Source organism: Zonotrichia leucophrys, chromosome 4, assembly GCF_028769735.1.
Source record: "Zonotrichia leucophrys gambelii isolate GWCS_2022_RI chromosome 4, RI_Zleu_2.0, whole genome shotgun sequence".
NCBI classification, from domain to species: domain Eukaryota; kingdom Metazoa; phylum Chordata; class Aves; order Passeriformes; family Passerellidae; genus Zonotrichia; species Zonotrichia leucophrys.
The window spans coordinates 29,294,448-29,308,288 of record NC_088173.1 but is presented as its reverse complement, the minus strand read 5'-3'; the positions used below and the strand labels follow the sequence as shown (position 1 = coordinate 29,308,288).

The 13,841-nt window shown below is 38.0% G+C and overlaps 1 long non-coding RNA gene across 1 annotated transcript in view; it reads right to left on the bottom strand.

The window, feature by feature from the left end:
- Positions 1–1,506: 1,506 nt before the first annotated feature.
- Positions 1,507–13,841, bottom strand: part of LOC135447354 (uncharacterized) — a 47,156-nt gene continuing 34,821 nt past the window's right edge. Inside the window, exons 3-4 of the long non-coding RNA XR_010440079.1 lie at positions 2,775–2,923; positions 1,507–1,849 (exon numbers count right to left, since the gene is read on the bottom strand). This is a non-coding gene — a long non-coding RNA (uncharacterized LOC135447354). The remainder of the gene's footprint in view (positions 1,850–2,774; positions 2,924–13,841) is intronic.

Sequence of the window (13,841 nt, the reverse complement as noted above, 5' to 3'; positions counted from 1 at the left end):
TCCTCTACACCCAGCCCCCAACAACCCACAGCAAAAAAGTGCTGCACTTTCTTGCCAAGACGAAAGATTCTGGGATTTTCATCTGGGAGGGAGGGAAGAAGGAGAAAAAGTGAAGCCTGCAGCTGGTTTAGGGTGGGAAAAAAATTGAGAAGTCATAAACTATTGCATTCTTCAAGAGAAGATGGGCTCAGGAGTTTGGAAAGAAATTTCTGATTGCATTGAAAAGATTAAAATAGCGATAACAAAATGAGTTTCAGAAATGGAAAAGCGTCTGGAAAAGAAGTCTCCATATCTGCATATCTAATCTGCTTTACTTCAGCTGTCTAACCAAACGGTGATTCGGCACTGTAGGTTCCTATTAGAAATATCTTATGGAAAGATAGGGTGCCAAAATATTTGTTTCCACAGTGAAAGGCACATTAGGTGCTGAAACAATCATCAGTTTTGTTGATGTTTACATTGTGAATATTTAAGCTCTGGTAAAGTCTTAAGTGATCATTTTTGTTATAAAAAAATTGACAGGACATTTGTATTTTGAAAGCATCTGAATTTATCAGATTATGATTTTTAGCATATTTGTGGTCTTTCCCTGAAGCATATTGTTTGTGTGTGCCTGTGGAGCTCAAGTATTCCTATCCTGTAAGTCAAAGCATGCAAGGAAGAAAGCACTTTTATTTTCTAACTGGGCCTCTGCTGCTGTATACCATGGGCCTCTCTCTCTCTCATTGTCCAGCAAAGATCCACAAGCCACAGGGCCCTAAGCTGCAAAGTTGCACTTCTCCTGACCAGATCAATGACAGAAGGGAGTCTTGAATTGCAAGAGTCCCAAACCAACTTGGTGTACCTTCCCACAGAGCTCTCCCCATAAGTCTGCCTGAACACTTGCTTTAAGCACTGAAAATTGAAGTCAATTGAAAGATGCTTAGGGTTAGGAAAAAAAAAAAAAAAAAAAAGATCCCTTTTCTGCCCATACACAAACTTGTGCAAAGCATTTAAGAACTCATCGGGGCAATGCAGCAGAGAAAAAGACACAATAAAGAGTTCTAAGAAACCTTAAAGTACAAAGTCAACATCATCCTTTCCTTCATATGCTGTCCCTTCAACTGACTGTCTGAAACGAGGTATTGACACTCAAACTCAAAATCCTGGTCCCATATGAGAATAAGAAAGTTGCTGTTACATTGCCATCACTTGTGCACATCCGAGGGAAGGATGGTCACCCAACACAGGGAACCAACCAAACAGGGCAGGCTGAGGACCATCAATACCCCATGCAACTTGCCTCAAATCCTTCTTCCTCTAAAAATGATATACCACTGTGATATAGGAATTTTTGCAGAAGTCTGCTAAGCACTGCATGCTGACAATGCACAGGGACAAAGCCCAGCTGCTGCACAGGCTTCTTGCAGAGGAATGCACTTCCATGAACATTTGTGTGCACACCCAGCACATCTTAAAATCAAAGAGGTAAAAACCGAAACAAGCCCCTTCTTCCAACGTGTCAAGTCATACACATTCAACAGGTGGTTTTCTGATCCAGCTCCTTCTTTGGACTTCTCTCCACTGCCCCCATAGCTTACATATTCCTAGCCTACTGCCGTAATTGCTTTGCTCCCCACTGCAAACACACACATCAAGAGAAACTTCTCAACAGACCCCAGAGTGCCCAGTATATCAAGTCACCTAGTAACAAAGAGGCATGACCTCAGGAAAATCTCACATTTTCAGGAATCTGGTTTTCTGTTCCCTTGAAAAATCAAGAAGTTGTTTCTCTTCTTCGTAATTCAGCCAGTCTTGTGTTGTATTCTCCCAAATGATATTCCAACTTCACTTTGACTTCTTTCCCCATCTATTTAAAGATTGGAATGAAAATATAATTTCCAAGTGTACTATTTGTTTTAACTGAAGTTCCATTTGGCCTGTTTCTTTCTCACTTAGATATCCAATATTTAGAATTCACAGTGGATTTACTACTTACACACAATCCCTCTATTTTTTAAAAATATTGCAAAATCAGAGGGTACAAATAAAAAGCTGATGAGAATGAAGGAATACAGGGGGGAGGACTTTCCATAAGGTTGGAAGCTGAAGCAGCTGGACATATTTCAGAAAAGAAGCAAATAAAGGCAGCACACAGGAAAAAATTATGGAGTGAGGTATGCAAAAGACAGTCATAATAGCTATTTTTTCTTATCTAAAGTCAAAACAAAGAAGCTTATTCAAATTTGTGGGCTCCTGGAAAATTAAAAAAAATCACTCAACTGAAACACCATCATACAGTATACCACTAGACCAAGGAATTATAGGCAGCAGGAATTATTCAAACAAAATAAGGTAGCTGGATATATACAAGGGGATATAGAGTTAGTACTGACAACTAATTTCAGAAAATTATTAAATCACATCCCATAAGATTTAAGACAAATTCAAAAAAAAACTTGATGACATGATGTTTTCCACAATCCGTCCAAAGTTCTTACCAAAAGCAGTAACCAACTATCCTAAACTGGAATAAAAACCAAATTATTTTGATAACAGAGAAAAAAAAAAAAAACAAGGCAGGACAGAAAAAAGTTTTGCTTCAAATCATATTCTTATTGAGTCTTCATTTATCTTCTATATCTCTATTAATGACCACATTTTTTCCATTGCACGTCATCAAATGGAAAAGAATTCATGAATGAATGACACATTAAAGAACTTCATGGACTATGAAAGAGTTGAAGAAGAAAAACCAAGCCAAATTCCTGTCTAAGAAATACATCACTGCTCACCTGCCATGAGGTGAACAGTATGGCTGGTGAAGCTGAGGATTTTGGTAGCATGGATCTTCATATCGCAGTCTTGTTGAACAGATTATATGAATGGAAAAATCCCATTTCTTATGGGTCATCTGATGGAAATTGGCTGAAGAATGTTAAGGCTGCAAGGCACACAAAGAGAAAACACAGTAGGGATCAGTTGAGAAAGTAAAATATGGAGGAAGAATTAAGCAAATCACAGTCTTGTCACTGAGCTTTACACAGTTCCCTGAAACTGAGGAAACTATACAATAACCTGAGAGAAAGGAAAGATGTAGGCAGAAATTACAACTGAAAATTGAAAATCCCAGAGACCTGATTTAAAAATTAGTTTAATTGTTTATGAAGACAGCTACTTTGCCCATTCAAAAAGAGTTGGCAGATGCAGAGAGAAAGAAAAGGCAAAAGGTAGGTTTTTCTGGTTGAAACCAAATAATTAAAAATACTGCATAAAGATCTGGGATGCAGACTATTTTTAAAATTTGTTGAAAGTTTAAGTAGGTGCAGGAAAGAATAAAAAAAAAAAAAACATTTTAAAGGCTGGAGAAAATTCTCAGACTTTAAAGGTTATAGCTGCTTAATTTATTAAACCAGACTATGCTGGTATCTTCTCATAAAAAGTAAAAAATCCTAAAGGATTTCTTTGAACCAATGCTAAAATTATAAATAGTACCCTGCAAAAAAAACCAGCAAATGAAAATAAAATAAAATAGTATTGTTTTGGTTTTTGAACAGTGAAGTTGATTAATCTTGGTAGCAACTAAAATAGAAATGGAAAAGTTTTGATTGTTTCAAATCAAGACTGTTTTGGGAAGATGTGTTTCAAATTAAAACAAGCAGTGGGGATCAATGCCTGTGTGTTGTTTCTATCAGGTTTTTTGTCCTGATGAATACAGGCAGTTAGATCAGATCAGATCAGAATGTTTCTCCTGGCCCTTAGTCCTCTGCATCTTGTGTTTGCAGTTCTGGTTGCATGTCCCATAAGACTCAAACATATTCCATTTAGTCATACTTACACCTCAGACTAATCCACATTTTGTTATACTTTCTCCTCCCTTGCAACTGGCAGATGACATATTACCATTTTCCACCTTCTACTCAAACATCACTTTACCCTTCCTATGCAGCTTGTTATTGTGTAAATAGCACTACCACATGTTTTACATCTTCTCCCTCTGGAAATGAAGATGATGTTAGCACACTTACACCATCCTGCACCTATCCTCTGCTTGTATGTGGTTCAAACAGAAATTAGTAACACTAATAAGAACCTAACCTACAGCCAGATTTTGACATAACTCTACACAGAAGCATAAGATCAGGAGTGCCTTAAATCATCTTGGCAAGCACTCAACACTGAGGCAAAACTAAGCATACATAAATTGTTCTGTTTAAACCACTGTTAAGATTTAGAAAGAGAAAGGACCCCAGAGCCTGCCAGGTAGCCAAGTAAAGAACAGAATTAAATTACTGTTGATTGCTAACTGGTGTAAATGAACACTAAATTAGTAGGCCAAGTAAATCACCTAACAACATGAAAAGGTCTGATACAGGTACAAAGAAGCCTGCCATCCCAATAGCTTCACTCTGAGAAGACAACAGCAGCATAAGCTGTTGCTGTAACTCTTGGTAGTAACTCTGCTGTGATGTATTCCCTCACTAAGCAAACAATGAGGATGATGAGCAATAAACATCACACTTGCAAGTCCATCAGCATCTTTCAGGGCTGATATTCTCACAAGCTAGGACTGAATTTCAAGCACTGTGCATTAAAATATACTATTCACAGAGTGACCTCAGCATTTCCATTTTCCAATTTTGCACATTATTTCCCTCTATAAAACAGCCAGGCTCTAACATTATTTCATAGGGTGTGTCATTTCAGTAAGCTTAACTGATGCTCAGCAGCACCTGAGAGAGGGCCAGTTATTCTTATCCATTTACTGGACTTAAGTGGGAAGATCATGCTACTCAAAAAGCAGCTATACCACCTTAGTTGCTTCTGCAGCTCGGAGAGAGGGTGTCACCCAGATCTATACAACTCTTGTTGCATAGTCCTTTTCCTCACTCTAACTCACCCTGTCAGCCAACACATCGCCTGCACACGATGTTTTCATCTGCTTTAATTTGTGCCCGCACAATGAATTAGAAAGGCAAATCTGAATGCTCTTGTTCCTAATTATCCTGTCAGCACCAGCAGCCAAAGAATTATGGATTTAGGTGCTCAGATTTATACCACACTTAAACACAGCACAACTGATTGAAACACCTTAGGAAAGCAGCAAGTACCAAGCTATGGGAAGTGCAACCAGAACCACAAATTGACAGAATGCAGCAAAGCAGCCACCTCTGATATGTGCCAATAAGGATATACAAGTGTCCTTCATGGGATTTACAATGTATATATTAAGAAGCTAGAAAAATTTAACAAAATTGCTGTACTGACAACCTTAAAGCTAACTGCATGTGTCCTGACATCATATTTGTTGTGGGAGAATACTACCACAAAGAGGTGCATTCCAGACAACTCATGCCCATGTTTTGAAAAAGATGTGATTTATTTTTACTTTTGTTTTGTATTCTTACTAGGGAATAAATAACAAAATAAAACATGTCACATTTTATTTATTCTTTTTTGGCCTTTCCAGCTAAGCTGTTCTTAGTCTGCAAACATTTAACATTTTCAGCATCAGTGCTTTACCACAGAAGACATCTGAGGGTTATCCTCTTCCCTTAACTCTAATAAATTATATAACTCAAAGGCTGATCAAAGCACTCTCTCAACTCGAGCAAAGTAATGAAAGAAAAGTTTAAATTAGAATCATTTAAATATCCTCAGTATTGAAAATGTGGCTATGCATGGCAGAGAGGAGGGAGTTGGGGTTTGTTGCTGATTTTTTTTTTAATTTTTAAACAGACATAATCAAATCTGTTTTAAAGTTGCAATTAATTCCTAGCTGGGAGAGGGCATAACACATATGGAATTCAATTCCTCTTTGAAAATCATATGTTTGCATTCCTCCTATATGATGATTTTTACCACACCAGAAACTTCCTAATTAATTGCAACCTACTTCACTATACAGAAACAGATGTAAATAAGATTTTTTTCTAGTCACTATAACCAGCTTCGCTACACATGTACATAAAGGAGAGCACTACTGGCTTTGTGCACCTACAGACTAAATTGCTTTTCACCACAGGCTGGGGGATGAATGGACCAGCCTGGAGGTTCTGATGGAGGAGAGGCTGGACAAGGCCCAGCAATGTAAACTTGCAGCTCAGAAAGCCAAACCTGTCCAACACATCAAGGGAGGTAATCCTACCCTCCTGCTCCACTCTGATGAGACCCCACCTGCAGGGCTGCATCCAGCTCTGGAGTTCCCAGCACAGGAAGGACATGGACCTGTCCAAGTCCAGAAGAGGCCACCAGGTTGATCAGAGGAATGCAAGACCTCTTCTATGAAGGAAGACCAAGGGCATTGGGTTTGTTTAGCCTGGAAAATAAAGTCTTCGTGGTGACCTAATTGTGGCCTTCCAGTACCTCTAGGGAGCCTACCAGAAAGATTTTACAAGGGGTGTAGTGACAGGACAAGGGGGAATGGATTCAAACTGAGAGTTAGTTTGGATTAGAGGGAGAAATGCTTAACCATGAGGGTGGTGAGGCACTGGAACAGGTTTCCCAGAGAAGTTGTGAATGCCATCTCTGTAAATGTTCAATAGCATGTTGGATGGAGCACTGAGCAATGTGGTCTAGCAGATGATGTCCCTGTCCATAACAAAGGGGCTGCAACTAGATAATTTTAAGGTGCCTTCCAACCCAAATCATTGCACAATTCTATGATCTCCTGCAAAATATCAACAGCTGGTTTTCCCCATTGAATAAAGCAGCAAAGTAAATTTCCATAACATTTCATTCAGTCCTACTCTCACTCTAAGAAATGTCAGTGCTTAGGCAGAGCTGTTTAAACAGCCAACCTGAAGCAATTCCGACTTGTAACAGAAAGTGGCTCTAAGGGATGAAACATAAAACGTGACTTGAAAAAGTCACCCCTCTGCATATTTTGCTTCAGAGTCAGGGGGATATTTTCAGAACCTGAGCATTTGGGAAAACCTGCCAAGTGACTGAGCTTGGTTTTAAGTACAAAAAGGCTGGCAGAATCACAGGAGAGCCTAAATTATTGGAGAACTTAAAAGTGAGAAAAAGCTAAAGCAGTAAAACCCAATGAAAACAAAATATTGGAGACTGAAACATGCCCAGGAGAGGCAAACATGGCCTAATGCCAATCAACATCAGCTTGAAAGATGGTACTTATTAAGAAGAGAGCTTCATACTCAAGAGACTGTTTTGGAGTAAGCCATGGAATCAGGAAGAGGGTATCTCAGATGATGGGTATTACCAGTGGAATACTCACAATAGGCTTGCTAACAAAGAATCCTGAAAATATTAAAAGACTAAAGAGAAATGTGATCCATTCTCTCAGTCCAGCTCTATTGTGGCATCTGATTTTTTTATTTAGACAATATTAGCTGTAAACTAATCCATTGTCCCAACAGGATTTTCTTTGGGGTTGAAGGCTGAAGGTCTCCACAATGAAGAAGAGCTGGTGTTTTAAATCTGAGAAGCACTACACTTCACTGGGGTTGTACCCTTAGCTTATACAATATCATAAAAAGTAAACTACAACTTGCAATAGATGTTTTTGCAAAGCAACCCCAAAAAGAAAGGAACCTCCTGCTACACAACCTACAGCACCTCTGGAAGGATCATTATTATGTTAGGAAAATTCAGTCAAAGTGATTTGTATGAATATCCAATTTTTTTATCAGTTCAGCACTGGATAAGGATTTGGGAAACCTACATTCAACTTCTGTTTATAGCAGAGGTTTCCTGGGACCTTACAAACATCATATTTTTTGGCATCTTTGATTGCTCATAGGAAAATACGGGAAGTAATTCTTCCCCAGTCTGCTAAATATATACCAGTTGTAAATTCGCACCGCAGCTGCACAAGTCACTGACACAGCATTTCACACTGGGTTGTTTCAGGCTCCATGGTAAACATTAAAACTTGTTTTAACATCCATAGTTTAAAAAATTTCTGGCCTTTTGAACCTTCATTATATGTCTGTCCTACAGTGGCTCAATAGTTTGCAGGATGCGTCCCCATGCACGGGCAGGTCTACAGACCAAAGAAAGAGGCCTTCTCTCATAACACCAAAACCACTTCACCACACAAGCTTTTCCTACTTCTCTTCCCAAAACTAGTTTTGTCTCATTGTATGCAAGGGATGCATGAGAACAGGAAGACAAACTAAAACTCATTTTGATAATAAAACCATAAAATTGTGGGAAATCCACTGAATATCTTGCCTTGGCCTTTTCCCAGTCCTAGTCTCACTGATTATCTTCAGAACTCTTTAGGGCTACTGGATTACCTTAGAATTCTTACTCAAGATGTCTCCTTGTCACAATGCAATCAGCTCTCACTTTCAACTGCCAGCGCATCTCATTCCTCATCCTCTGTGTCAGGGCTGTATGAGCCTCACATCAGTGTCTTCAAAAAAACAACAACAAAAAAACCCCACACCATATTTAAGAATATCCAACTGTTTCACATCTGCACTGTACTCAGCCAGACTGAAAATGTGTTCTGAGTAAGTGATGGAAACAGGTCAGTGTAAATACTTGGCAACAACAACAGACATGGCAGTGTCCCACATTTTATTTCAAAAGCTAGCACACAGCCTCTGTAACGGAGAAAAAAACATAAAATCATCACCATGGGCAAGGTGATTTGCTCCAGACATTGAGCAAGCCTGTTTTGATGTTCAGCCCTAGGAACCTTTCATTATGTAAACACACTTCCCCAGAGGTAGGATGCACCATGTATTTGACGCTCAAAAGGTCAAATATACTTTAATTTCTTCAAGTGACATTAAAATTAATGTCCTTTCATTAGCATTTTGAGCTGCTGTTGCTGAAGTCAAGCATTTTAACAGCAGTTGTGCTCCTCTCTTCCCCACCCATTTTCTCCTAGGATGCCCCCAAAAAATTACATCAAGCAAAGTTATCTCTGTGATTAACTTGTACTTGGAAGGAACCTAACTTATTTTTCACACATAAATAAGAAGACACTTATTCTTCACACATAAACCACACTTAACTTGTTTAAGCACTCAGGACAGAGAGAAAAACCAGATAGAGATATTTTGTTTTTGGAAGCAGCCTTAACAATGTATAACTTCATGGGAGAAGGGGGATATGGTTTCAATTCTAACCTGGATCAGACTCTAAATATTCTGACATGTATCAAGCAGAATTGCCAAAACATTCTTCTCTTTCAAAACATTCCATTGGCTCTGGCCTCATTAGGCGGTTTAAATGCTATTTCATTTTTAAAAATTAAAAATACAACAATAAAAGGTTACACTGAAATAAAAATTTATGTGGAACCATGGTACTTTATTTATTCTGCTTTTGCAGTCTTTGGAGTACCACAGTGTTAGCTATCAGATTAAATTTAGGCATTGCTCATATGAATAGCCTTTATGTAGGAAGGTCCATTTCTACCCATCATTCTGGAACAACTAAAAGCCATTGTTTCTCTTATGTGACACATTAAGCATCTTGCTATAAGCACAGCTATGAGAAACACTTCAAGAGCCACAACTGGCTCTGCTTCACAGTAGGATTGGACCAGGTCATCTTCAGAGATCCTTTTCAACCTAGATTGCTCTACAACATCCTAAACATCTTTTTCCACTTATTTTTCAAATTAATTTCTCAAGCATTTTCTTGGTTGCACTAACAAGCAGATTAGATTACATCACACAGCATTTCTGCTGGCCACATAATTTGCTCATTCAGTGTTTAGTGTCACCATGGTATCTCACTGTCCCATCTTACCTTTCCATTTTGTTACTGAACAAAGAAATCCAAATGTATTTTTTTTAAAAAGTCATATTATGTCTATAATTCCTTTAAACAAAGGTGCTAGAGTGCTCTGGGGTAATAATACAACATAAGTGTCTTCATACCCACACTTTCATCCACTTTCCTGGAATAATTTTTTAGATTTACCAATTTCACATTTGTCTTTTTTGCAGACCTAAAAAGGAAAAGCATCCTTAAGGTCAATACCACCATGAACCCATCACACTGCTATCCTACACTTCTCTCCCACGTGAAGGAACAAACTCCTGTCTGAATCAGCAGAGTCCTGTCCTCAATATCTTGTTATTCCACAATCACACTATTAAATCCTAAGTTCACCTGTGTTTTCAATTTAGCTCAATTAGAGCAGCTGTACCACACTGAAGTGATTTAGACTGAAGAACGTAACTGAAAGAGCACAGGTTAATTGAAACAAAAAAAAAAATCAAAAACAAAACCAAAAAACTTCTTAGTGGCAGATTAACCGACTCACACATCTGCAGGTTAATAGTTCATATGCCACTCATACCCCGATTATAACATCTCTTACATGATGCTCTGAAGAAGCCACCACATCTCACAATGTGGATTATTTTTCTTTTAAAAAATCAGGGGTAAATAGTTTACAAATCAATTTTTACTGTGAAATCCTAGAAGAATTTGTATAAAATGTTACACCCATGATATTTGTAAATAGCCCAAAAAACACTAATCAGCAAAGTGGCAAAATAACATAGCTACTTCAAAACAAGCTTTGCATTCATTGTAATGATAATGGTAATTATATTCAGAAAACTATATTCAGAAAGATCTGGGAGCACTTGTAGAACATTCACCCAAACATCAGCTGAACAGTGAGAGCATGAGCTTAACTTGACGAATTATTAACAAATTACTAGGAAACAAACAGAAGACTGTTGTATGTGGTCAAGGTACAGTTGCTGAGAAAGCAGGCAGGTTATAAATAATATTTATACTGTTACTTATGATTCTGCCTATCTGCATCTCAATACGCTGAGACATCACAAAGTCCCAGATGTGGCTTTCATCTAGGCTACAGTGCCCATCCTTAAATACCTGAAGAGTTCAACTACTATCAGAATATGATATTTGTCTGACTTATTTTAGCCAAGCCATATTGCAAATTGTAATGATGACCTTGATAAGCTGCAGAAGGTATGTTTCCTTCTTTTCCTTATAGCGCAACATATCAAACTAATCCCACAGTTACATAATATTCAGTCACAGCAGAAGTCACAGAGCTATGTTGAGAGATAAATGCAAAGGTAGTAAATGAACAGATTGAACGTTGTGACCAAAAAAACCATTAAAATTTCACCCTTTTAATAACAACACAGGCTTAAAATAAGATACAAAGAAAAATTCTTAGTTTTATTATACTTTAAAAGGCTACTACATGAGCTTAAAAAAAACCCCAGTAGAGTAGTATAGGCTGGCAAAACCAATTCATCTAGTTAAATGACACCAAGATATGCCATTCATACAACTAATGAGGATTAGCAAGCTGATGATATTCTAAAGATAGCATTGTTAAATAAGCCAAATATATCCCAGGAATCAAGCCTAATGTATAATGCCAATCTACGTCCATCAATTAGCATGACACAGAGCGCTAAAAATATACAAATCTGTAACAACCGTTGGTCCTCTGATCGCAGTCCAGCTCTCTAAACCTACGGGCTATGGACACAGGCTGGTAGAGGGGCCTTTAAAGTCCAATAGCCTCTGTAGAAGGTAGGGCTCGGTTAGTACAACCTGCCTGGAGCACAATATTCTTTCATTATCTGTATCTCTGTAAGGCACCTTGATCTACTAAATCACTGTACATAACTGTGTTACTAGTTCTTCAAAGGCAATGATTTTACTTAACTTAGAATTCATAATGGCAAAAAAAATAAACATATCAACTCTCTAAATCAGCTTTTCACAAGAAAAAAATTCTGGGAAACTAGATTAACAAGCCTCTAATGAGAAACTATTTGCAACAGGATGTTTCCTACAAGGAAACACACCTGAGCTGCACAAGCAGTGCAAGTTCAACAACCTTGAACTGCATGTGACCAAAATTGTCTATAAGGGATGCAACCTGAGGAGCTCCCTATCAAAGATGTAGGAGACAGGGTCAAAGGAAATTAGGGGTGAGGAAAATCAAGCAAAACAACTCAGAAAAAAGCACCCACATCCTAGTTCAATACTTTCTAAAACATTTTGGTTTCAGTCATTACACATGCAGAGGTGGACAGGGGGAGGAGAGGAAATGAATGCAACACACAATTCATGTTTATAGAAGTCTGACTGAGTTTGTTAGCAATGCAAATACCACAGAGAGCCAATAGTAAAGATGGAAACACACTGTTGAAACTCCCTTGTAGCTATTACCAGTATTGCTCTTCCTTCCAAAATCCAGCAAAGTGACCAATTCTACTGAGAACAACATAAAAGAGACATAAGCTATCAGCCATGGCTGAGTAGAAATACCTGGTGTGCTCCCGCTGCTGGCATGGCAGGAATTTCCTTCTGGTGTCCATGAACCACAGTGCTGTGGCAACCTTGACAAGCCCTCATAAGGGACTGCAAATGAGTATTCTCCAGGTCCTTTTCCACCCTTGCAAGGTTTGAGTAGAGATACCAAGTGTATCTCTAGCATATCCATTCTTTCTCTGACAGGCTGCAAAATCTTTGTTCTGCCATTCTTGTTTGCAGAATAGAAAACTCAAAAAACTGTGCTTTCAAGAAATCAGCAGAAGTCTAAACATGCAGACATACATGGTTTTTTCCTCTTTTCTAGCCTTGTAAGCAAATAGAGCTCCAGAGAAATTGCTCCTCAAAGAATAATGTGTTTCAAAGAAAACTAATCTAGAGTTTCACCTAAACAATTTATCAATCATCTCTAGCTGGTCACACACTCATTTTTATCACTTTGGGATCAGATAATACAGCATTCATCACTGAAAAAGCAGCTTTGTGATCCTGCTTTGTAAGACAATCAAGAACATAGCTGTGCATAAACCTATCAAGATCTAGGGTGAGTTACAGTTCTAAATACATATTTTGGACATCTATTGAGTATTTTGCTCCTCTTCTCCTTTTTGTGAACTTTTTTCCTGATTTTCCAAGTGTTTCTCTAACATATCATTGGTTAAGATTTAAGTTTACCTGGGGCCCACAAATACACCATGTCTTGCAATTTCTTGTTATAAAGACGAAAAAAAAGAAGCAAAAGCCTGACCGTTGTGGCTTCAGCCATCTGTGGAGCCAGCATTAGGCTCCTATCCAAGCCAATTAGAAGCATACTGATACAAATATGAGAAACCAAGAGCAAATCAAATAAAGGCGTAGCAAGGGTAATAGGGAGGTGTCTGACCAAGTAAAAAAGATCTAATTTTAAAAAAATGTTAATCTAATTTAAAGAAAAGCAACCTTTACCCCACATATCCCAGTGCCTTCAATGTTTTCAGGAGTACACAACAGCTTTCATTCTAGCCACTGCATCTAATAGTTACCCAAGTTTCTAACTTTTATTGATGTATCAAATCTCTCTAAAGGCATCTCTTGCGTAGTACCATGACACAGAACTCCACAACTAAGCCACATGCTGCCTTGCAGGACTGATCCATCCTGTTACCTTTTCAGCCTGTTACTCCATAATTCTACATTTTTTGCTATGAAAATTGCAAGGCCAAAACTAAAGGCTCTAATTTTAAAGGACATTTTTGGAAAAAAGTGATTGCAAACACAAGGTATAGACTTGCCTTAATACAGCTGAACTCCAAAATCACTGAGACAATTCTAAAAACATATTTTTACATGTAGAGAGGATAACTAAGAACTGTTCTGGAAAATCCAAATGCCTCATGAAGTGATAGAAGATGCCATAACTGAAACAGTCTTGTACACCCAATTAGTGAAACTATTTGCTATGACAAGTACATATTTAACACATTCAGATTAAACTGTGACACATATTTCCTTGCTCACAACTCAAAAAGGAAATCTTGACCACCTCATCTTACTGTAATTCAAAAGCAGAATTTCTAAAGAGAACATTACCCCAACACCCTCTCAAAAAAAAAGAAATAAAT